The sequence below is a fragment of the Rana temporaria genome, chromosome 4, assembly GCF_905171775.1.
Source record: "Rana temporaria chromosome 4, aRanTem1.1, whole genome shotgun sequence".
Classification (NCBI taxonomy): domain Eukaryota; kingdom Metazoa; phylum Chordata; class Amphibia; order Anura; family Ranidae; genus Rana; species Rana temporaria.
In genome coordinates, this window is record NC_053492.1 from 3258822 (window position 1) to 3282788 (window position 23967).

The 23967-nt window shown below is 45.2% G+C and overlaps 1 protein-coding gene across 1 annotated transcript in view; it reads left to right on the forward strand.

Moving 5' to 3' along the window:
• The window catches only part of LOC120935226 (zinc finger protein 585A-like), a gene marked incomplete at its 3' end in the record, with an annotated part of 241861 nt that overhangs the window by 92112 nt on the left and 125782 nt on the right, over nt 1-23967 (forward strand). The gene's annotated exons all lie outside the window — the stretch shown is intronic.

Sequence of the window (23967 nt, forward strand, 5' to 3'; positions counted from 1 at the left end):
TCGCGACCCCTGGGATCCCCTAGGTCAGCTCCGTAGGGAGAGAGGGGAAGCAGCAAGCAGGACAAACGTAAGTGATGGGTAAGGCAAGGTCAGGGCAACAGGCAGACAAGGGTAACCGAGGGACAGGCAAAAGTTCAGGGGCACAGGCAAACGGGAAAAGTCAGGGACGAGCCGAAAATGGTACACAGGAAGGTAATCGTAGCACACTGCAGACAGGAACTTAAGCAAACAACACTGTTGAACAGCACTGCAGACCTGTAGTGCAACAGTTAAAATAGACTTCCTGGGATGGCCTGGGTGGGGCCATACAGGAAGGGAAAGTGATAAAAAGGGAACCAGAACAGGGTCAGGCCTCTAATGAACAGATGGAAACAGGTAAGCTGCCAGACTATTGCATATCCATGACACCAGCTCCATGACACAGAGATTGCTGCTCTGATCCGGGCACAGGCAGGCTGCATCTGACAGGCACTGGTAGACTGCATCCCACAGGCACTGGCGAGGCTGCATCTTATGGGCACAGGTAGGCTGCATCCCACAGCCACTGGCGATGCTGCATTGATCTCTCGTATCATGCCTGCTAGAGGTACACTAAATCAAAATTTAGTAATACTATTAGCAGTGTGTTTAAGTAAAAGATTGCAGACATGATTCAATAGATGGTTAGGGGCTATAGACATGATACAGGAGGTGGTTAGAGACTGAGGACATGATACAGGAGATGGTTAGAGACTAAGAACCTGATACAAGAGAAGGTTAGAGACTGTGGACATGATACCGGAGATGGTTAGAGACTGTGGACATGATACAACAGATGGTTAGAGACTGTGCACACGATACAAGACAAGGTTCGAGACTGTGGACATGATACAAGAGATGGTTAGAGAATGTGGACATGATACAAGAGATGGTTAGAGACTGAGGACATGATACTAAAGATGATTAGAGACTGCCCAGGGTACAGAGTGCAGTGGTCAGAACAGGCTTTCTCCGGGTCTTCTACTGACATTAATTAGAGCGAAAAGTCTCTCCTGTACGGTTCTCTCCTTGACATATCGTAGAATGAAGCCGTATTGTTCTTTCAGTGTCATCATCCCGTGTTCTGTCCATTTCCACACTGACACCAACATCTCCTCCACCATCCTGCTGTATTTGTTGTCTCACCATGTTTCCAATTATGGAGATCCAGAGACTGACCGGAGTCTTCTTCTCCATGTCACCAGACCACCTCTTCCTCTACTATTGGGGTGCTGGGCCTTTCTATGACTACTCAGGACCCCCAACCTCTTCTATAGGATTGTGAAGATTTTTATCCTATTTACTAAGAAGCTGAAGAAGATGTCCATGATGTAGATGAGGGTTACATATAGTATGAGCAGCATCACCCTTCACTCTGTCACCAAGACCTAGTCTGGCAATGCCCAGAATGATACCAATCTCACGGTTTGGATGGACTTTTTCCTTTTCATTATTTCCAGGTGACCATGAATTAGAGTTCCAATATCTCCCCTGTGTTCTGCAGACAGATATACATTTCCCGATGTCTTATGTTGTACAGATCCCTCATGTTCCCTGATACAAGCTCATACATTGGACTTGTTCAACTTTCCAACCAGGAGGGAGTGGACTTGGCAAGATTCTCTCCCCATGTTGAGGTTATGTGGTTTGGTATGGTTCAGGAGGAGGCATGCTCACTCCCCACCCCCCACCCTTCCCTGCTCAGTCAGGCTGCATGCTCTAATAAGGGTCTAGTATGAATTTCTTGGTGGTGGGGGGGTCCATACAAGTTTTTTTGTACTTTTATTAACATTACATTCACCGGCCAACCAGCAAATCCCCAGCTGACAGCTGAATAAGCCTGGTGGGTGTACATCACTGGGTGTTAGGTCATTTGTGGAAACCAATCGCCCAAACAAGCCAAATTCTGTTCAAACCCAGAGCTCATTTTAAGTGGTCGCTTTATTGGTCCATTACATTGGTGACCAATGAGAGAAGGCCCCCCTTATATCAGTGCTTAGTGGAGAAGGACATTCTTACATCGTCATTGGAGGGACGACTGCCCCTCCTTACAGATCATTGATGTCAGTTGTTACTGAGAGACAGAAATTGTCCATTGCTCAAGGAACCCCTAGAACCCTTTGGAGGAACCCTGGCTGAGAAAGGCTGGACTAGGCAGTAATATATTTCTATCCCCCTTGGTGGGAGTGGAGATGACCCCATCTATAAGGATATACAGTACCAGAGGTGGCTCTAGGCTTTGTGAGGCCTCAGACAAAACTTAGACATGAGGCCCCACTCAAACCCATAATATGAAAAATAATTCAAGTGATAAAATGTATACATTTCATATATAAAGAGCCGTAAATCCTTTGAACTATGAATTCACCGTTTCTAGATTTTTTTCTCACCAATTCTTCTTTAATCAAAGATCATTAAACATTGGATATGTATATATATATATTACACACACACAAATATAGATACAATTTGTGCGGCTGCAACAAGCAACAAAACCCATATTTCTCCATTTACATGAAGGTCAGGGTAATATAACCCAACCAGCACAGAGTTCCCCCTTACATCAGAGTCTGCAGGTTTCCCCCTTACAGAGCAAGGGGACCTTTGATTTAAAGGAACTTTCTTGTAAAGGGGAACTCTGATGTAAGAGGGGGCTCTGGTGACCAGAGATCATCTTATATCAGAGTGTGCAGCATTTCCATTTACATTAGAGTTACCCTTTACATCAGGGTTCAAGGAGTTCCAAAGGGAACTATGATGTGGGGGGACTCTAGTGACCACAGACCACCTTCCGCAGAGTTAATGCATTAAGGGAAGGGGGGTAACTGATATAAGGGGGAACTTTTATAGCAGTGCTCCCTTTCCTTACTGTATTCACTCCCCCCTTACATCACTGATCCCCCTCCATCTGGCCTCCTCTCAGGTGCACCGTGCAGGGCTCAGTCAGATGGATCTCTATGGACTTCAGCTTGGTGGCTCCTATATTTCACTCTCCACAGTCGGACTCCTCCCGTGACCCCTGTCCTGGCAGCACTCCCACTCTTGACTCCTCTGTAGGCTCCCCCCAGAGACTGCAGACATGATACAAGAGATTGTCAGAAACTGTGCAGACATGATACAAGAGAGGGTCAGAGACTGTGCAGACATGATACAGGAGATGATCAGAGACTGTGCAGACATGATACAGGAGATGGTCAGAGACTGTGCAGACATGATACAGGAGATGGTCAGAGACGGTGGAGACATGATACAGGAGATGGTCAGAGACTTTGCAGACATGATACAGGAGATGGTCAGAGACTGTGCGGACATGATACAGGAGATGGTCAGAGACTTTGCAGACATGATACAGGAGATGGTCAGAGACTGTGGAGACATGATACAGGAGATGGTTAAGAGACTGTATGGACATGATACAGGAGATGGTCAGAGACCGTACAGACATAATACAAGAGATGGACAGAGACTGTGCAGTCATGATACAAGAGATGGTCAGAGACTGTGCAGACATGATATAGGAGATGGTCAGAGACTTTGCAGACATGATGCAGGAGATGGTCAGAGACTGTGCAGACATGATACAGGAGATGGTCAGAGACTGTGGAGACATGATACAGGAGATGGTTAAGAGATTGTATGGACATGATACAGGAGATGGTCAGAGACTGTACAGACATGATACAAGAGATTGTCAGAGACTGTGCAGACATGATACAGGAGATGGTCAGAGACTGTGCGGACATGATACAGGAGATGGTAGAGACTGTGCAGACATGATACAGGAGATGGTCAGAAACTGTGGAGACATGATACAGGAGATGGTCAGAGACTATACAGACATTCACCTGTGTCCAGTCCTAGGCACACCACCTCTGTCATCTCTGGTCTCCTCCCAGCATCTTCATGCCCCTCTGAGCACTCGCTGCATACACAGTACAGAGTGCCAGGCACACATGGTGGGTGAGAAGGGAGATGTCAGCAGTGCCCTCATTGGATACAGGGCTGCAGAGCCCTGTTGTGATGTAACATCTGATTGGCAGAGTGTGTGTTGGGCGGAGCAGTGAGTGAAAGGGGAGCTTAGGGGAAGGCAGTTCTTGTTAGGACATTCTGCCCCGGAATTTCCTACAGCCAGTCTAGCCGGGGGTCACCAACCAGGGGACCTTTTCTCCCACACATATGGTAGGCAAATTAGATGGCCGCAAGGCCCCTGTAGGTGACCACCTAACTTGCCTAATTAGAGAGTTGCTTCTGTACAGTACATACACATACCTCCCAACTGTCCCTGATTTCGAGGGACTGTCCCTGATTTCGAACAATGTCCCTCATTCTCCTCATTTGTCCCTCATTTTGGTCTGATCACTATAAATGTATATAAAATGCACTTTTTATCTATCAAAAAGTGTTTCCCAGCGCTAAACCTTTCATCTGATTTCTAAATTGCTGCATTTGTAAATTCCAGAAGCCAATATAAAGAAATAGTAGTGTTAAAAAAAGCACTTGTGGGTTTAACCAATCTTATTTTTTTGTACAATTCTCCTTTAAGGGGGTGTGGCAAGGGGTGTGTCCTATGCCTGCATACTTTTGCTGATAGGTGTCCCTCATTCCCATCTCAGAAAGTTGGGAGGTATGCATACACAAAAAGAGAAAAAGAAAAAACTCTGCGCTAAACCCACCATATAAAAAGAAAAATTACTTAATAACAAAGTATAAAATGTGAAAAATTATGTGATAAGAGAAAGGGAATGCTGCAGCCTATATAAGTTTAAATACCTAAAACTCAAAAACACATACATACAATGAATAGGTGTGCAATTCCCAAGCAATTACAAGTACAAGTGATGAGTGCTAATTGAAATAATGTGAGCATGTGATATACACATAAAAAGTTTGTAAACCAAAGGAAGTCCCAAAAAAACAATGGGCCAGATTCACGTAGGTGAGCGGCGGCGTATTGTATCGTAGATACGTTACACCGCCGCAAGTTTTCATCGCAAGTGCCTGATTCACAAAGCACTTGCGATGAAAACTACCCTGGCACCCTCCGGCGCAAGACGGGCCAATTCAAATGGGCGTGTGCCATTTAAATTAGGCGCGCTCCCGCGCCGGACCTACTGCGCATGCTCAGTTTCGCAATTCCCGTCGTGCTTTGCGCGCTGTGACGTCATTTTTTCGAACGGCGACGCGCGTAGCGTACTTCCGTATTCCCGGACGTGTTACGCAAACGACATTAAATTTTTAATTTCGACGCGGGAACGACGGCCATACTTTAGACAGCAATACGATTGCTGACTAAAGTTAGGGCACCCAAAACGACGACTAACTTTGCGACAGGAAACTAGACTAGCGGCGACGTAGCGAATGCGAAAATCCGTCGTGGATCGCCGAAACACCTAATTTGCATACCCGACGCTGGTTTACGACGTGAACTCCCCCCAGCGGCGGCCGCGGTCCTGCATCCTAAGATCCGACAGTGTAAAACAATTACACCTGTAGGATCTTATGGATATCTATGCGTAACTGATTCTATGAATCAGTCGCATAGATAGAAACAGAGATACGACGGCGTATCAGGAGATACGCCGTCGTATCCCTTTTGTGAATCTGGCCCTATATGTGTACGCTCTTGTGATGCATTTGCCTATATGTCTCAGTTTAATCCTCCCTGCTTGTTTAAGGCTGTTAATGGTATTTACCCTTCTGCAGCCAGTCCTGTTTCAAATGTTAATTGCTCTAGCCCTGTGTTTACTGGTTACTGTGATTAGACAAGTGGCTCATGTTAATTATGCTGATTGCTTCATTGTGGTAATTATCTCTCTATATGCGGAGCCGAACCGGCTAGATACTGATTAGTTCAAAGAAATATCCTTATTTCAAAGGATCTGTATTGAAGACCCCCCACTGTGTAAGGGGGGCGGAGATTTGTCATTGTAACAGTTGTAACCACATATAAGCTCTGTTTTTTTACCATTAAAAGGCTGTGTTGTTCTAGAAGTAAGCCTGGACTCATGTGTGACTTAATGGGCGATCTCAGGAATATTCCTCCTAGTGGAATATTGGGTGATGTTCTTATGGAAGAAGGGAATCTTTGACGGGGATATCATACCGATACCGTCACAATTGGTTGGCAGCAGAGGGATTTTCCCTTCTATTCCCCTTTACACCCGGATTCCAAGCAGACACTGGAAGAACTACTGGAAGTTCGTGGAAGGATTGCTAGCAACAAAACCAAGCGGGTCATCATAGCAGAATTAATGGAGCTAGACCAGGAGAACGGGATTGCAGCAACGCCAGCAGTACAAGAGATGGAGACACCAGTGATTCAGGAAGAGGAATCACCAGCCAACAAGCTAATGAGAGAGAAGCTTGCTTGGTTCGGTCCGAACCCAACGCCGGATGTGGTGCTGAAAGTGATGGACCTGTTAGCGGAGGAAAATAAACAAATAAGAGACGCAGAACTACAGAAGGCTAAAGGAATAAGAGACGCAGAGCTACAGTTAAAACTGGCAGCAGTCCAACAAGCAGCCGCACATTCTTCAAACAATGAGTACAGCACAGCAGACGCAAGGAAGATTCCGTTTAGCGCTTTTAAAGCTTTTGATGAAAAGGACTGTGAAATTGATAACTACCTGGCAGATTTTGAGAGACAATGTAGCCTGCACCGAATAGCTAGAAGAGAGTGGGTTGCAATATTGTCAGGCAAACTGTCAGGCAAAGCTTCTGATGCTTTCCGGACCGTGCCAGATCAGGATATCCATAGCTACGCCAGGGTTAAAGAAGCGCTCCTGGCTCGTTATGCAGTAACCCCAGAGTCCCACCGACAGAAGTTCAGGGACTCACGCAAAACCACGGAAGACTCTTACATGGAATGGGCATGCCAGTTATCCCTGTCGGCCTCTAACTGGGTTAACAGCAGCCAGGCCACCACCGCAGAGGACATTTTGCAACTAATGCTCCTGGAGCAATTTTACAATCACATCCAGACGGACGTCAAAGATTGGGTGAGAGATCGCAGGCCCATGACTCTACCAGAGGCCGCAAAGTTGGCGGATGAATATGCGGATACTCGCAAGACAAACCAGGTCACACCACGGGTACAACCTCCACGACCAACGGTGCCCTCACACCCACCAGCCGCTAGATACCAACCTCCTAACAGACCGATGACATCTAGCCCTCACTATCCACGCCAGGAGGACAACGAACAACGCTGCTTCCGGTGCAAACAGCTGGGTCACTTCAAGCAGAATTGCCCCATGAATGACAACACCAGGTCAAATTGGTCTCAACCTGGGTACCGCCCACCAGCAGCAGCCCATTGTGTAGACTCGGCTTGGGATCTCCAGGAGCTGGGTCCGGAAGAACCATTGGACACCATTTACGAAGTCCTCACGGTACAATCTGGTATTACGGACAACAGGGAACACCATTGTCAGCTGGTCATGGGCGACAGCCATGAGCCAGAGGGGCCCTGGAGGGAGCTGGGCAGAAAGAGGTACCGCCGGCTACCCCCCAAGAAGAAGAGGTCCTGGAAGCCGTATAACAAGCTGACCTGGGAGGAGAAGAAGCGACTGGAGGAGAGGGAGTCGCAGCGGGCGTCCCAGATGCGGGCCGAGATGTTCGCCAAGGGCCCACCGGTGGCCCCTTACACCACCACCCAGTTCCTGATGATGAAGGACCACGTGGAGAGCCTGCAGGACATGAGCAAGCAGGAGCTGATCCGTGAGTACATAGAGCTGGAGGAGTGCATAAGCCGCATGGAGGAGAACAACCACCTGAGGTCACAGCGGGCTGACCCCCCCAGGCTCCATGAACTGGAGATGGAGCTGGAAAAGCTCAAAGAGGAGAACTGGCGGCTGCGGAGGGAGCAGAGGGTGGCTGACCCTTTGGGGCACTGATCCCCCCCCCGAACTCTGAGCACCAGTGCTACAGCATTTCAACAAATATAACTTTTTTTTTTATGAATCTCCTGTGATTGTCACTTCAGAGCCATAACCTGCCCCTCCCATAGCGGGACACCTAGATGGCGGCGCACAGACCCATTCGCCGTCTTCACACTGACTTCTGGTGACTCTGCAGATCGCACAAAGACTTGGGGACTGAACGGCGTGTGATCTGACGACCCGGTGGCATACCTGAGTCTGAAGCAGTTGCCAAGGGAGGTCAGTCACGCCAAACGGAGTTAACCTCGGACTAAAAGCTCTGAACCCGTCAACCCTACTGGACCAGGGAAGGTCCAACCGGGTTTGCCGGAGCAGGGAGAAAAAGGGGGGCCATTGTGATGCATTTGCCTATATGTCTCAGTTTAATCCTCCCTGCTTGTTTAAGGCTGTTAATGGTATTTACCCTTCTGCAGCCAGTCCTGTTTCAAATGTTAATTGCTCTAGCCCTGTGTTTACTGGTTACTGTGATTAGACAAGTGGCTCATGTTAATTATGCTGATTGCTTCATTGTGGTAATTATCTCTCTATATGCGGAGCCGAACCGGCTAGATACTGATTAGTTCAAAGAAATATCCTTATTTCAAAGGATCTGTATTGAAGACCCCCCACTGTGTAAGGGGGGGCGGAGATTTGTCATTGTAACAGTTGTAACCACATATAAGCTCTGTTTTTTTACCATTAAAAGGCTGTGTTGATCTAGAAGTAAGCCTGGACTCATGTGTGACTTAATGGGCGATCTCAGGAATATTCCTCCTAGTGGAATATTGGGTGATGTTCTTATGGAAGAAGGGAATCTTTGACGGGGATATCATACCGATACCGTCACAGCTCTCATAAATGAATATATAATATATATTGATCAAGTGAAAAAAGTCCCATAACATATATTAAAAAAGGTTTGTGTGGTTGGTTTCCAACACAGACAGTACTGCACCAGTCCTTAATGGTTAAAACAAAAAGACAACGAAAAACTGAATAGGTATGAATACCGTATCAGTAGAATAGGACTTTGTGGTGTGTCGTGTCAGGGGTAGGTGAGCTAATGATTCAAGGTATAACGTTTATATATAAAAATATAACAATTTATTTTAAATACATAAAAAAAATCTTTGTTTACATATTACTAGATGAGAATGCATTATAGATGATTGCGGCGCCCAGAAGACGCTCATTGTGAAACATGTCGGCGACTAGCATCCAATTCATCTTACTGTCAATTGTACCTCATCTGTTACAGGGCAACCAATGATTTTATTCATTGCACTTTAATTGTCCCATAACATATATCCGTGTGAGATAAGATAAGTGGGTTCTGATGACAGAATAATATCCAGAAATCAGTTCAATGATCACTGCACATTTCAGCACGGTATCTGGAAGCAGTTTGATTCTTATTTCTCAGCCCAAAGGGAATGTAAATACTGACTCTTACCGCAAAAGTTGGATCCCGGTTTTAAGGAGGTCAAAACAGCATGTGCATCACAGCCTGCCGGCTCTGGTAGGAATTCACTCAACTCAGGGAGGGGTGCTTTAATCTTGCAAAGGAAGAGGAGGCCTTCAGCTATCTCTTCAGGCTGGATCATGCAGACAAACGGTAATCAAATTCACTTGAGATGATACCAGATACTGGATACTGATTCAGTTCACTCAATGGAAAGAAAAAAGGGGACAAATCCTCATCGTGCAGTATGTCCAAAAAAGAGTCATTTATTAAAAATCATAAAAAAGTCACAGCAGATAAAAAATCAAGAAAATATCTCACAGCAGGTCAAACGATCCACAGCAACAATATTTCTGAAGAGGATAAAAAGACCAAAAAAAAAAAAAACTCACAAAAAATATATATATATATATAAAAATTAATATACAGTATATAAAAAACAGCCAAGGATCAAACCATATGGGCTGTATGCATGAGTGTGATGGCGTTAAAATGGCTCCAATTCTAACGCCATCACACTCATACATACAGCCCATATGGTTTGACTAGGCATGTGCATTTCGTTTCGTTCCGAATCGAAATTCGGACGAATTTTTCATTATTCGGACATTCGGATGCTTACGAATTCCCGAATTGCAATATTAATGAATTTACCGAATCCGAACAAATGTTTTCGATTCCGAATCGAAAACCCGTGGACGAAATTCGATCGGAATTCGAAAAAAAAAAAAATTCGATCGGAATTCGGCAAAAAAATAAAATAAATAAATTAGAATCGAATTCGAAAAGAGACTATTTGTTTTCGAATCCGGTCGAAATATTTCGAATTCGACCGGATTTTTCTAAATTCGGTCGAAAACTAACGAATTCCGAAAATGAATTTTTTTTTTTTTTTTTTTTTTTTAAAGTGTATTTTGTGCGTGTACTCGAGAGAGGAGCCGGACTGCAGGAGTTGGGAGTAGGCAGGCCTCCCCCAGAGGCAATCTGCCACCTTTCTCCATGCCCCGGGTGGCAATGGCGGGTGTGTGAGGGGGTCCTCCCACACAGCCCGTCCTACCTGCTCCGCTTTGAAGCCCAACGGGGCAGAGGGACTCCCTATAAGGGAGTGAGAGGATTAGCCCACTCAACCAGCCCTGTTAGTCCTTCGCCTCTCTTTTAGAGACCGCGTGGTCAAAGTGCGTGCATGTTAACCCAATTTCGAGTGCTTGTGTAGGTGTGGTGGTTTTTGTGGGAGGGGGGTGGGCGTACTAAGCGCAGGCTTACCTCGCATAGCACACCCACCGGGAGCCGGGCTGAGACCACCAAACTCAATTCACATGTAGCCGAGACCGGGATCCGAACCCCTAGCTGCAGAGGTGAATGGCTTGTCAGCGCAGTGCCAATCGCGTTGAGCCACCGCAGCTCCCCGAAAATGAATTTAACACATGTAACGAATCTAACTTAACGAAGTTAATTAAATAACGAATTAAAACGAAACGAAACAAAACAAATTTTTCCCTTTTGCACATGCCTAGGTTTGACCCTTGGCTGTTTTTTATATATATGAATTTTTATATATATATATTTTTTTGTGCGTTTTTTTTTTTTTTTTTTTGTCTTTTTATCCTCTTCTGAAATATTGTTGCTGTGGATTGTTTGACCTGATTGATTTTTTATCCGCTGTGACTTTTTTATGATTTTTAATAAATGACTTTTTTTGGACATACTGCACGATGAGGATTTGTCCCCTTTTTTCTTTCCATTGAGTGAACTGAATCAGTATCCAGTATCTGGTATCATCTCAAGTGAATTTGATTACCGTTTATCTGCATGATCCAGCCTGAAGAGATTGCTGAAGGCCTCCTCTTCCTTTGCAAGATTAAAGCACCCCTCCCTGAGTTGAGTGAATTCCTACCAGAGCCGGCAGGCTGTGATGCACATGCTGTTTTGACCTCCTTAAAACCGGGGTCCAACTTTTGCGGTAAGAGTCAGTATTTACATTCCCTTTGGGCTGAGGAATAAGAATCAAACTGCTTCCAGATACCGTGCTGAAATGTGCAGTGATCATTGAACTGATTTCTGGATATTATTCTGTCATCAGAACCAACTTATCTTATCTCACACGGATATATGTTATGGGACTTTTTTCACTTGATCAATATATATTATATATTCATTTATGAGAGCGTACACACATTGTTTTTTTGGGACTTCCTTTGGTATACCAACTTTTTATGTGTATATCACATGCTCACATTATTTCAATTAGCACTCATCACTTGTACTTGTAATTGCTTGGGAATTGCGCACGTATTCTTTGTATGTAGGTACAAGGCCGTGTCCACACTACAAGATGTTTCTGGGCTGCAGTTCCTCTAATCTCCACAAGATGGTGATCTCACTTCTATCATAGAGAGAAGAAGTCTCTATGGAAGACAGGAAATGATGTCGGGGACAGACAGGAAGTTTCGGGTGAGAGGTGAGTCGGGAAGAAGTAGAGAGACGTCGCTGGAATCGGCAGCAGAGGAGGTAATAAGATCTTATTTTCTATTTACACCCAGTAACCCCGTCATGTCCGTCCTCTTCCTCCATAGTCACTGTGACGTCTTTTATCTCCAGCAGATGATGATACACACATATATAGTGTGGAAACCTAGATTAACCCCTTCAGGGTCAGAACATTCCCCCACTTACAAGGCCGGAACATTCTCTTCATTTCAGTTTATACTAACAGATTATACGATAATACGGGTTGGGGTTTTTTGTTTTTTTTTTAGAGGTGGACTTATGATACGTGTGTTTGATTTTATAATTTTTTATGGAGGAGGAAATAACTATTCCTGATGTCTGTGAAGGTTCAACACAAGGGGTGTGTCTGGATGGTGACTGTATCATTGTGTGTGTCAGGTTCCTATAAGGTGTCAGGATGTCACTGTCTATTTCTCCATGGAGGAGGGGGAGCATTTAGAAGGACACAAGGATCTCTACAAGGACGTCATGATGGACAATCAGCCGCCCCTCACATCACCGGGTAAGAGGAGACTTTATTGTAAAGGAGAGAGCAGTACGGAGGCTCCACCTAGATCCCCATCATCTGATAAACACATAGAAACAATGTATTCAGTCAGTGTGTGTGTTTCCTGCAGATGGATCCAGTAATGGGAACCCACCAGAGAGATGTCCCCGTCCTCTGTATTCCCGGGATTCCACACAGGAAGATCACACCATCCCCCACCATCATCAGGTAGATGAGGAACAATCACTGATAGTATCATTAGGATCTGTACATTATCTGCATTGTTACCATTGATGTCATTTTTATTCTATATTCAGAGTGGAAACCTGAGAGATCCTAAAGTTGAGGTTAAAGAAGAGATAAAGGAGGAGGATGATGAGGATGAGGTGATAGAGGAAGAACACACCATCCCCCACCATCATCAGGTAGATGAGGAACAATTATTGGGGGTTATGATTTATACACAAACATGTTTATTATAATGAATGTTTTATTATATATTCAGAGTGGAAACCTCGGGGATGATAATACTGATATTAAAGAAGAGTATAAAGAGGAGGATGAGGAGTATGGAGTGATGGAGGAGTTTTCAGAAGGACACAAGGATATGATGGAACCATCTAATACCAGGAACCCACCAGAGAGATGTCCCCGTCCTCTGTATTCCCGGGATTCCACACAGGAAGGTCACACCATCCCTCACTGTTATAAGGTCGGTGGGACGGAGCATCTGAAACATGGACTGGTGGAGATGATGTGTGGATTTTGTATGTAAGTTTATATCTTATAAAGTTTATATCTTACAGATGATATTCTCTCTCTTTCTCTTGGTTTAGAGTGGAGATCCAATCGATAGAGAATTTGAGGTGAAATCAGAAGAAGAAGAGATGTATGTGAGGGATGATCAGCAGTCTATGGAGGAGGATGGAATAACGGGGACATTTATAGAGGAGGACACTCCTACAGAGATCAGCACAGGTGGGTCATTAACACTAAATACATTCCTCCACCCATACTGCTTACTGATTGGTCCAGAGTAGGGCGGGGACTGGGTGATATCAGCCTGTAATCCCCTGGTCACTTTCCTGAGCTGTGTTCCCCGTCCTGTATTCCTGTATTTCTCTCGGATAATCTTCCTTCTCTGTGCTGCAGACACAATTTATGAATCTAGACTGGATTTATGGAGATTCTGGGGTTCAGCTGGAAGCAAAGTTTTAGTTTTGATCTTAGACATTACTAGACATAGCACCTGGGGTATGTGCTTTGGGTCTTCCTCCCCATACCCGGGTCTAGCAAGATCTCTGACAGAACAATTCTCCCGGGTTACTTGTTCTGTTATTTGCTGGCTGTGCCGGGTGGAGGGATATGTCTGTATAGTCTCAGACGCAAGTCACTGAGTGCAGTCTCAGGAGATGGGAGGCAGCGGTGTGGGATCTCTGCTACTTGTCTCATGTAAACATTTAATCTTCCACTGATTACTGAATACCAATATTACTGAATACCAATATCCTGACCCCTGCACTATATACTCTGTTGTACATTACATACTCCTGACCCTTACACTATATACTCTATGTTGTACATTACATTATTCTGATACTGTATAGTATCCCATATAATAAGTTGTACATTACGTAGTCCTGACTTCTTTTGCACCCATTTTCTACCAGCTGAACATTTTATATCTGATGATCTGATTGGAGCACAGACTTTTACATGTTGATAATAATGTGATAACATCCTCAGACTTTGGAACCCTAAACAGAAAGTGATAATGAGGGAGGAGTCATTAACCCAATGATGGGGGCGTGGCAACTGCATTAGTGTATGGCTGCTGTGTGAGATGGCTCAGCTCCACAGCCGGGGAAATCACAAATCTGATGGACTTACTGCCCCCATGATTCCTTCCCCCTCTACCACCGAGGCTTTGGCAAGATGGCGGCCGCTTTCCACAACAGGCTTGATTATGCTCAGGGCCCTCTGGAGCTTCAACTCCCTCCACCCGCAGCCCAGCCCCTCATACAGGCAGAAGAAGACCAGGCTTTCCTCAATGACATGGAGGTAGGCATAATGCAGGCTGATTCTCACCTTCCCCCTGATTGCCCAGATCCCATAACATCCTTCCCCATCTCAGGCCACTGTGTCTGACACCACATTAATATGCTTCTGTCACTTAGAGCATCCCTGCAGGCCGACAGTTTTAAAGGGGAACTCTGTGAAGTTGATGAAAGGGTAGTTCAAATTGAAGATTAGCCACACAGAAAATAAGCAGAAATCTTTTGAGCAGGGGGACCGTAATGGATGGTTTTTGGCCATGATGGCTAAACATGAACAATCTAGTATCCAGATCTCGGAAATACATACCCCTTCGGGAGATACGGTCCGTACACAGCCTAAAATCTTAGAGACGTTTTGTCAATTCTATCAGACATTATATACATCTCAGTTGCATTCTAGTTTTCAGCCAACTGCGTTAGCGGAGCTGCTGGACTATATCATTTTATAGGGCTCATGGAGAGTTGTTATCTCCTGTACTGGCCTCTCTTTACTCAGATTGTCTGAAGGAGGGATCCATGCCGGACTCAAAGAGCCAAGCTCATATAGTCCTAATTTATAAGCATCCAAAAGATCCGTCCTCCTGTGCTTCATATAGGCCTATTGCACTCTTGAATGTAGATTTTAAGATTTTGACTAAGTTAATCTCCTGACGATTACAACCGCTGATGTCCAATATCATTGATTCAGATCAGACAGGCTTTATGCCAGGCAGATACACTGATGTGAATTTGAGGAGATTATATACTAATATTTATGCTTGACATCTTAATATGGCAGGGGTGTCCAAACTTTTTTTTAAAGAGGGCCAAATTTGATGAAGTGAAAATGCGTGAGGGCCGACTCTTTTGCCTGACATTCTTTGAACCATTAAAAGTCGGTCTAAGTGTGTTCGTCTGAGCACTACTACACTGGGCAACAAGAATTTTCTTGCCTTTGTGACTGTGTGTGGTGAAGAGATGAGGTAGGGCATGTTATTTGTATATATATATGTTTTGTGGCGCCGCTCAGGACTAAGGATGAGCTTGGGCGTGTTATTTGGATATACCGTATTTATCTGCGACTGACTAGGGGAGGAGACCGATCGGTGTTCCTATATACTAGGAAAACAGGATCTGTCTTTACTCCCCTGACAGGACGTGGATCTGTGTGTTTACACACACAGATCCACGTTCCTGCTCTGTCACGAGCGATTGAGGGTGCCCAGTAGACATTGTGCCTGCCGGACAAGTGCATTGGCTCCAGGGACATGCTGCGGGTGCGTGTGCGACTGCTAGATCATCTTAAAGGAGCGACGTATAACTTCAGCACCCGTGCCAACCTGCCGCAGTATAAATGGGGGCGGATGGTCGGCTAGCGGTTAAATGGGAGAAAATGGCTCCTACTTTAACACACTTGTTGATGCCAACAGCGCACACAGTGATGACATCCAATGGCTCAAGGCAAAAGTAGCGGAGGACAGATCCCGAAGGAACAATGATAAAATCCAGGGGATCCCAGAATTAGACCAACTAGCCCAAGTAGCCCACTATGTGCAAGACTTGTTCAAGTCTGTGGCTCCCTCCTTGATGCCAGAGGACCTTGAAATGATCCACAGAATTCTGAAACCTGCTCACGTGCCCCAATCTGTCCCCTGTGATGTGTTGTTGAGGATTCAACTCTTTCAGGCCAAAACGATTGTGTCTGCTTTCCACTGGGCAGAGCACCTTCAGGAGAAGTTCTCCAGGTTGCAGCTGCTAGCTGACTTGTCACATCTCACCTTACAGAGACGTAAGAATGGGGTCATGGTCACCAAGGCTCTGAGGAACAACATTACCCACCACTGGTGTTACTCATGTACCTTGGTCATGAAGCACAATGGAGAAATTTCAACCGTCATGTCATTGGAAAGCAGGCTTTAACTGCTCAGGAGATGGGACTAAGAAGAAAGCACACCCCTTCCTGGCCCCTGAGGGCTTTATACAATCACATTGGACTGGCAAGTGGTCTCATAAAGGAGATCTCCTAACCAGTAAAGTGAGTCCTAATTGCCCCTCTGGGAACCACAGCTATATAATTCCCCGGCTGGGAGACTGTTGTCTCTTTCTCTCTGTCCCCCTTACAGTTTAGCAGTTTACCTGCACACGGTTCTTCCCAGAATCTTTTTATTTTTGTTACTGTTTTGTTTAGTTTTTACAGTTGGTTTCACCTTCTCTCCTGAGACCATTGGCCACCTTGGTTTATCTTTTGTCTACATTAGCTCTAATTCCACTTGAAGATGCACTCTGTACTCTAAAGCAGGGGTGTCAAACTCAATTATATCGAGAGCCACTAGAGAGCATTATGATTTTCCTCAAAAGGGCCGGTTGTATCAGTAAGATCAGATGTCCAGTGCATCCCCTCCCTTTACATTAGATGTTAAGAGCCAACCCCACCATCAGAAGTTGAGTCCCCCCACTCTCCCTTATATCATAGTGCACTCCCCTTTCCTTAAGCTGCTGATGGGAAGAAGCTGGATTCATTGCTTAAAAGCAGAAAGTAAGGGTCTTGAGGAGGACTAGAGGACGGCTGGAGCTCTCCTGCAGCTGCAGGAGAGGTGTGAGGGCCACATGAAATGGCCTGGAGGGCCGTATTTGGCCCCCTGGCCTTGTGTTTGACACCTGTGCTCTAAAACATCTACCACTGCTTTTTCTTGGCACCTTGGGCCAGATTCACAAAGGGGATACGACAGCGTATCTCCTGATACGCCGTCATATCTGTGTTTCTATCTATGCGACTGATTCATAGAATCAGTTACGCATAGATATCCCTAAGATCCGACAGGTGTAATTGTTTTACACTGTCGGATCTTAGGATGCAGTACCGCGGCCGCCACTGGGGGGAGTTTGCGTCATAAACCAGCGTCGGGTATGCAAATTAGGAGTTACTGCGATCCATGACGGATTTTCGCGTTCGCTACGTCGCCGCTAGTCTAGTTTCCCGTCGCAAATTTAGTCGTCGTTTTGGGTGCCCTAACTTTAGTCAGCAATCGTATTGCTGTCTAAAGTATGGCCGTCGTTCCCGCAGCGAAATTTAAAATTTAACGTCGTTTGCGTAACACGTCCGGGAATACGGAAGTACGCTACGCGCGTCGCCGTTCGAAAAAATGACGTCAAGGCGCGCAAAGCACGACGGGAATTGCGAAACGGAGCATGCGCAGTAGGTTCGGCGCGGGAGCGTGCCTAATTTAAATGGCACACGCCCATTTGAATTGGCCCGCCCAGCGCCGGAGGCCGCCGGCGTAGTTTTCATCGCAAGTGCTTTGTGAATCAGGCACTTGCGATGAAAACTTGCGGCGGTGTAATGTATCTACGATACGTATCTCCGGCGCAGGGCGGGCCAATTCAAATGGGCGTGTGCCATTTAAATTAGGCACGCTCCCGCGCCGGACCTACTGCGCATGCTCCGTTTCGCAATTCCCGTCGTGCTTTGCGCGCCTTGACGTCATTTTTCCGAACAGCGACGCGCGTAGCGTACTTCCGTATTCCCGGACGTGTTACGCAAACGACGTTAAATTTAAAATTTTGCCGCGGGAACGACGGCCATACTTTAGACAGCAATACGTTACGCCGCCGCGATTCTACATGAATCTGGCCCCAAGTTCCTGCTTCCATGCCCTCACAGTGGTCATGTCCTTCCCTCCTGTAGCAAGAAATACCTACCACTGAGCCTAGAGCTGCAACTACCTCCAACCACTTACCTGCTTTCCTTACATGGGGTTTAAAATAGTCTCTCTGAATACCAGAAGCTTGAACCACCCAGTAAAACATGCCTTGATGTGGAAGGAAGCCTCTACCCCCAGGCTGATATTCTCTGTGATATCCACTTTCATGCCCTTCCAAGATGTAGCCACAGGGATTTTCCACATTTTTCTATTACCTCTGCCCCTTGTAAGAAATGAGGTTGCTCATGTAAATTAAGAACTCTCTATCCTTCTGTCTCAAAGACTCTGTGTTAGACCCCTAAGGCAGATAAATCGTTCTGACTTGTCACATAAATGCCCAACCATGAACCCTGGGGAATGTGTATACCCCAAACACTCACCAACTTCATTTTCTCCATAAGTTACTTCACAAAATAGCCAAAATTAGATATTTTTTTGTGCGTGTACTTAAACTTAGCAGTGGACCCGGCAATAGACTCCTCCAAGCCCCCTAGAAGATCGGCAACTACTCTTTGCTGACAGGCTTCCAGCGCTACTAGGCAAATAAGAAACCTTCTCCACCATGCTGAAGCTCACTGAACGCCTTCTCTGCTCCTGTCTTTAGATGCGGAGAAGACATTCGATCTGCCTATTGGGGTAAAATGCTTGATGTGTTGTCTAAGTTTGGATTCCAGGGGCCTATCCTGGTCCTATACTCATGCCCATCTGCTCAGGTATAAGCTTCTAACCTCTTATCTAGACCCTTTAAGATCACCAATGGCACCCATCAGTGAGGCCCCCTATACCCCGCCATATTCAATCCATTAATGAAACCACTAGCTGAGACCATATGCTTTAGGATTGGTCACTCTGTTCATACTATTAATCTCCTCAATGGACAATGTCATCCTACTTCTCACAAGGGATGAGCCGAACACCCCCGCGTTCGGTTCGCACCAGAACCTTCGAACGGACCGAACATTCGCATAAACATTTAGAACCCCATTTAAGTCTATGGGACTCGAACGTTCGAATTCAAAAGTGCTAATTTTAAAGCCCAATATTCAAGTTATTGTTGGAAAATGTCTTTGAGAACCCGGGTCTTGCCCCAGGGAACATGTATCAATGCAAAAAAAAGTTTTAAAAACTGTATTTTTTTCTGGAGCAGCGATTTTAATGATGCTTAAAGTAAGAAAAAAAATGCAAAATTCCTTTAAATATCGTACCTGCTGGGTGTCTATAGTATGCCTGTGAGGTGGCACGTGTTTAGAACTGTCCCTGCACAAAATGAGATTACTATAAGAAAAAAATGTAATACTGCTTGCGGCTTTAATGAAATGTTTGGTCCCTGCAATATGGATAAAAATCATTGAAAAAAATTGCATGGGTTTCCCCGCCACCACTCCCCCCAGGTCATTACAAGACCCTTTGGCCCTATATACTTTGAACAGCAGTATACAGGCGGTGCAAACAAGACAAGGACTGTAGGTTTGTTAAGTAGAATCTGAACCATGTCATACTTTTCTGCTGCATATTGCACAATTTCCTAAAGCGACCCTCAACAAACTACATGACACTTGTGCCTGATGAGGCCATTGATGTTCCAGTGCTGAACCGTGACCCTGTCCATACAGGTTTGGCCCCCCCAAAGCGCACGTGCTGTGTGGCAACAATATGTAGATTATTTTAGGGGTGGGGGGGCATTACAATGCCATATCTTGGCTGAATACATTTTTTTTTTGGGGAAAGAAAAATTCTAGAAAAAAAGGGGGTTGCCATCCAGGGCCCCCTTTGAACAAATTCTGTGAAGAACTCCTGTCCTCTGAAGGCCTCCATTATTTCTGCAAGTCAAAATTAAGCCAAAAAAGCTAATGTCAGTTAAGCCTTTCACTACTAAGCTTTATCCCCATATCTAAACCACAAACTCATCCACTGATCATAAAGTCCAAAATCAAGTTACGTACCGTAGTACTACACAATCGTATCTTTTGACTTTTTCTAACGACTGTGAACGACGTTTTCACTCATGCAATATCCCTTTATACAATGTGCATGCGAGAAGCTCTGCATGTTTCCCCGCCCCTGACGATCGTTCTAGTAATTGCCACGCCCCTATACAGCACAAGTGCAGTAACACCAAGTATGTTTAGGTGCAAACTATACAGCACAAGTGCAGTAAACTCTAAGTAGGTTTAAGTGAAAACTATACAGCACAAGTGCAGTAAACACCAAGTACGTTTAGGTGCAAACTAAACAGCACAAGTGCAGTAACACCAAGTACGTTTAAGTGCAAACTATACAGCACAAGTGCAGTAACACCAAGTAGGTTTACATGCAAACTATACAGCACACGGGCAATACAACACGTTAGAACACTGCAGCTAGCACAATCTACTGCCTGACAAATAGGAATAGCTGATCTAGCTAAACTATACAGTGTATAAATATATGTACAACTCCTGGGATGTATATATATCCTCTACACACTGTAAATTTAACTAAACTGACTAGCCTGCCTGCTCTATCTATCTAGAAAAAAAGACACTGTCTCTGACTGACTGATCTTTTCATTAACAACGCCGCAACACACTACACAAGGCCGCCTTGCAGGCTGCCTTTTATAGTGTGCTAAAGCCCTGAGCCATAATTGGCCAAATCCACCCTGGCTTTGGCCGATTATGGCTCTCTGTTTTTTGCGCAATGTGATTGGCCAAGCATGCGGGTCATAGTGCATGCTTAGCCAATCATCAGCGCGCAATGGCGCAGTGAATTATGGGCCGTGGCGCGTCACTCGAATTTGGCGCAAACGACCCGTTTTGTTCGAATTTTGACGAACGTACGAACAGACGATGTTCAAGTCGAACACAAAGCTCATCCCTACTCACAAGTCCCTCCACGTTGCTACCACTTCAACTCCTGTCTCAAATTAGTGACATATTTTACTACAAGGTTAATTTTTCCAATTATTAATTTTAGATTTGGATTCTTCAGTATCAACAAAGAAGGCACTACAAGCCTCGCTCCCATACACTTGGAACTCCAGGAAGTCCCATACTTGGGCATCACCCTTACTCCCAACACAACTCAGCTTGCTAAAATTAACATAGAGACTCTGTTCTTGTTAAACATAGAGTGGGGGGATGGGACTAATAGACATCAGGGACTATTACTTGGCAACCTGCTTGGATCAACTCAAGCACTGGTTTTCACCTCTCGACCCCTTACCTTGGGCAGTAATTCAGTGTTCCCAATCTCACGCCCCAGACCTGTGTACCCTTTTCGTCGCAGATCTTTGGCAACCCTTCAGACTAAAAGACTTTTCTCCCCCCACTAAGAGCATCTCTCGTAGCTTGGTGGGAAGCCAATTCCGGTCACAGCTCTTTGACACTCCAGTCCACATCCCTATCTCAATGATTTCCACACTTATATCACACATAAGCCTTCAGTCTTTGATATCAAAAGAAATTACAGTCCTAGATGAGAGGAGGCTTCACTTCTTAGTATGACAACCCTGAAGGAGATGTATGGGCTGTCAGACGCAGACCACTTTATGTATCTCAGAATACAGCACCTCCTGGTGACATCCCCTCCCCCTGAGGTGCATCTCCCCAAACAATTATTGCAGTTCTATTTGTCAATACCTGCCAGGAACAAAGACTCTCCCTAATATATAACATAATGCTGGAAAAGCTAATATTCCTTAGATCAAAACCTTTCCTTCAATAAGAGAAAGATTTAAAATCCTCATTCATCACCTCCCAATAGAGCAATGCCTTCAGGTCAGTCGTCAAAGCCTTGCATTGCGTCCAGCATTGATAGTTGACACAAAAGATCTCACTTTGTTGGTATCTTACTCCCAATCACCTAGCTTAGATCTATCCCTCCCACTTCCCATTTTGTTGGCAAGGATGCAGCCAAATCAGCAATCTTCTCCATATCTTTTGGTCCTACAAGAACATTACAAGCTTCTGTAACAAAATCTTCACAATAATCTCAGATGTGATGGGTGTGGTGACCTCTCCCAACCCGGCTTCAGCTGTCTTGGGCCTTGGAATTGAAAACGTACCCTGTTCTTCTTGAGAAGTTGTCACGTATATCCTGGTCACTCTTAATAGCCAAACACTGGAAAGCCAAGGAAGCCCCCAATCCCTCCGAGGTAGTTATATTTTTCAAGCTCCATCATTGTTACGAAACATTCTTTAGCATTGTGGCTTGGTAGGGCATCAGCCTTCGAATTCCTTGTGGAAACCCTGGTCTATCTCGGCCAATAAATTACATTACACTTGTGAGTATCTATTTGCTCTACCTTTACCTATATTATGTTGTAGACTTCTGACAAGAAGTACGTGACAAATAGATTGCTAGTGTTCCAACAGTTGTATAAGAGTTGTTAGTCGTGTTCCTATTCCCTCTTTAAATATGCTGAGAGCAACCTTCCATATGTGTTTACTCACAGCGTATTAATCTATGGGCTAGATTCACGTACCTGGGCGCATCTTTTGGCCGGCGTAGCGCATCCCATTTGCACTACGCCGACGTAACATAGTGAGGCAAGGCAAGTGTAACGGACATATGCCTGCTGCCGGGACATCGATAATCTTCATGCAGGGGGACTACAAGGAACTGCATGGCTTGTCACAATTGGATGTACCGCATTGTATTCTGAGCTCAAAGGATTAACTGGACAAAGAGTCTCTTTCACTGCTGAATGCTCATGTACTCTTCGCATAGCTAATGAACTCTTTTGTGGAGGTAACAGCCTCCTGTGAGGTGTATGCTGATGGGATTATGTGTGAGTGATAATTGTTTTAAAGGTTAATTGAATTCTATTGTCTGATCAAGTTAAGGAGCCAAAACGGCTAGCGACTGATTGGCTCAAGGGAGTGTCATTGTTTCAAAGTGTGTGTATTGAAGTCCCCCCTGGGGGGGGGGGGGAGTGTCATTTGTTTCTGTACAGTTGTAAGCAGATATAAGCAGGTGAAATATGCCAAATAAAGTCAGTCTGCTTGACTCTGCAAACGTAGCACGTCTCGTTTCTTGGAAGGGCGTTCGATGGGATATACCGGCGGTACTTGCATATCGCAGCTTGCCAGGGAAAAGGACGTCTCCAACGGCTGAGACCCTCACGCCAGTGGGTAGCCGTTACATTGGCAAGTATTCACAAAGCACTTGCCCCATAAGTTACGTCGGCGTAGCGAAAATGGGCCGGCGTAAGCCCGCCTAATTCAAATTAGGCAGGTAGTAGGCGTACTACATGTAAAGTAATCGTGACACCATGTTAATGAAGGGCTGTTGGTACGGTGCATGTGCGCGCATGCTCAGAATCACGTCGCAAATACTCCCTACGATACGACGGCTCAATGCGTACGATGTGAATCTAACTTACACACAGCCCCATTCACGTACGACTTACGTAAACAACGTAAAATTTGATGGCAGTTCCGACGTCCATACCTTGCATGGGCTGCGCCACCTAGAGAGGTGTTTTATCTTTACGCCGGCGTATGTCTTACGTAAACGGTGTTGCTTACTGCGACGGGCGTGCGTACGTTCGTGAATCGGCGGATTTTGCTCATTTACATATTTGACGCGTAAAATCAACGTAAGTGCCCCTAGCGGCCAGCGTAAATATGCACCCAAGATACGACGGCGTAGGAGAGTTACATCGGTCGTATCTTGGCCAAATTCAGGCGTATCTGGTTTCCAGAATACGCTTAAAGATACGATGGCGCACATTCGGACTTACAACGGCGTATCTACTGATACGTCGGCGTAAATCTTTATGGATCCGGGCCTTTATGTCTTGTAAAATGCACTAAACATAAATTGCTTAAAAAAAATACAAAATTATGGTGGT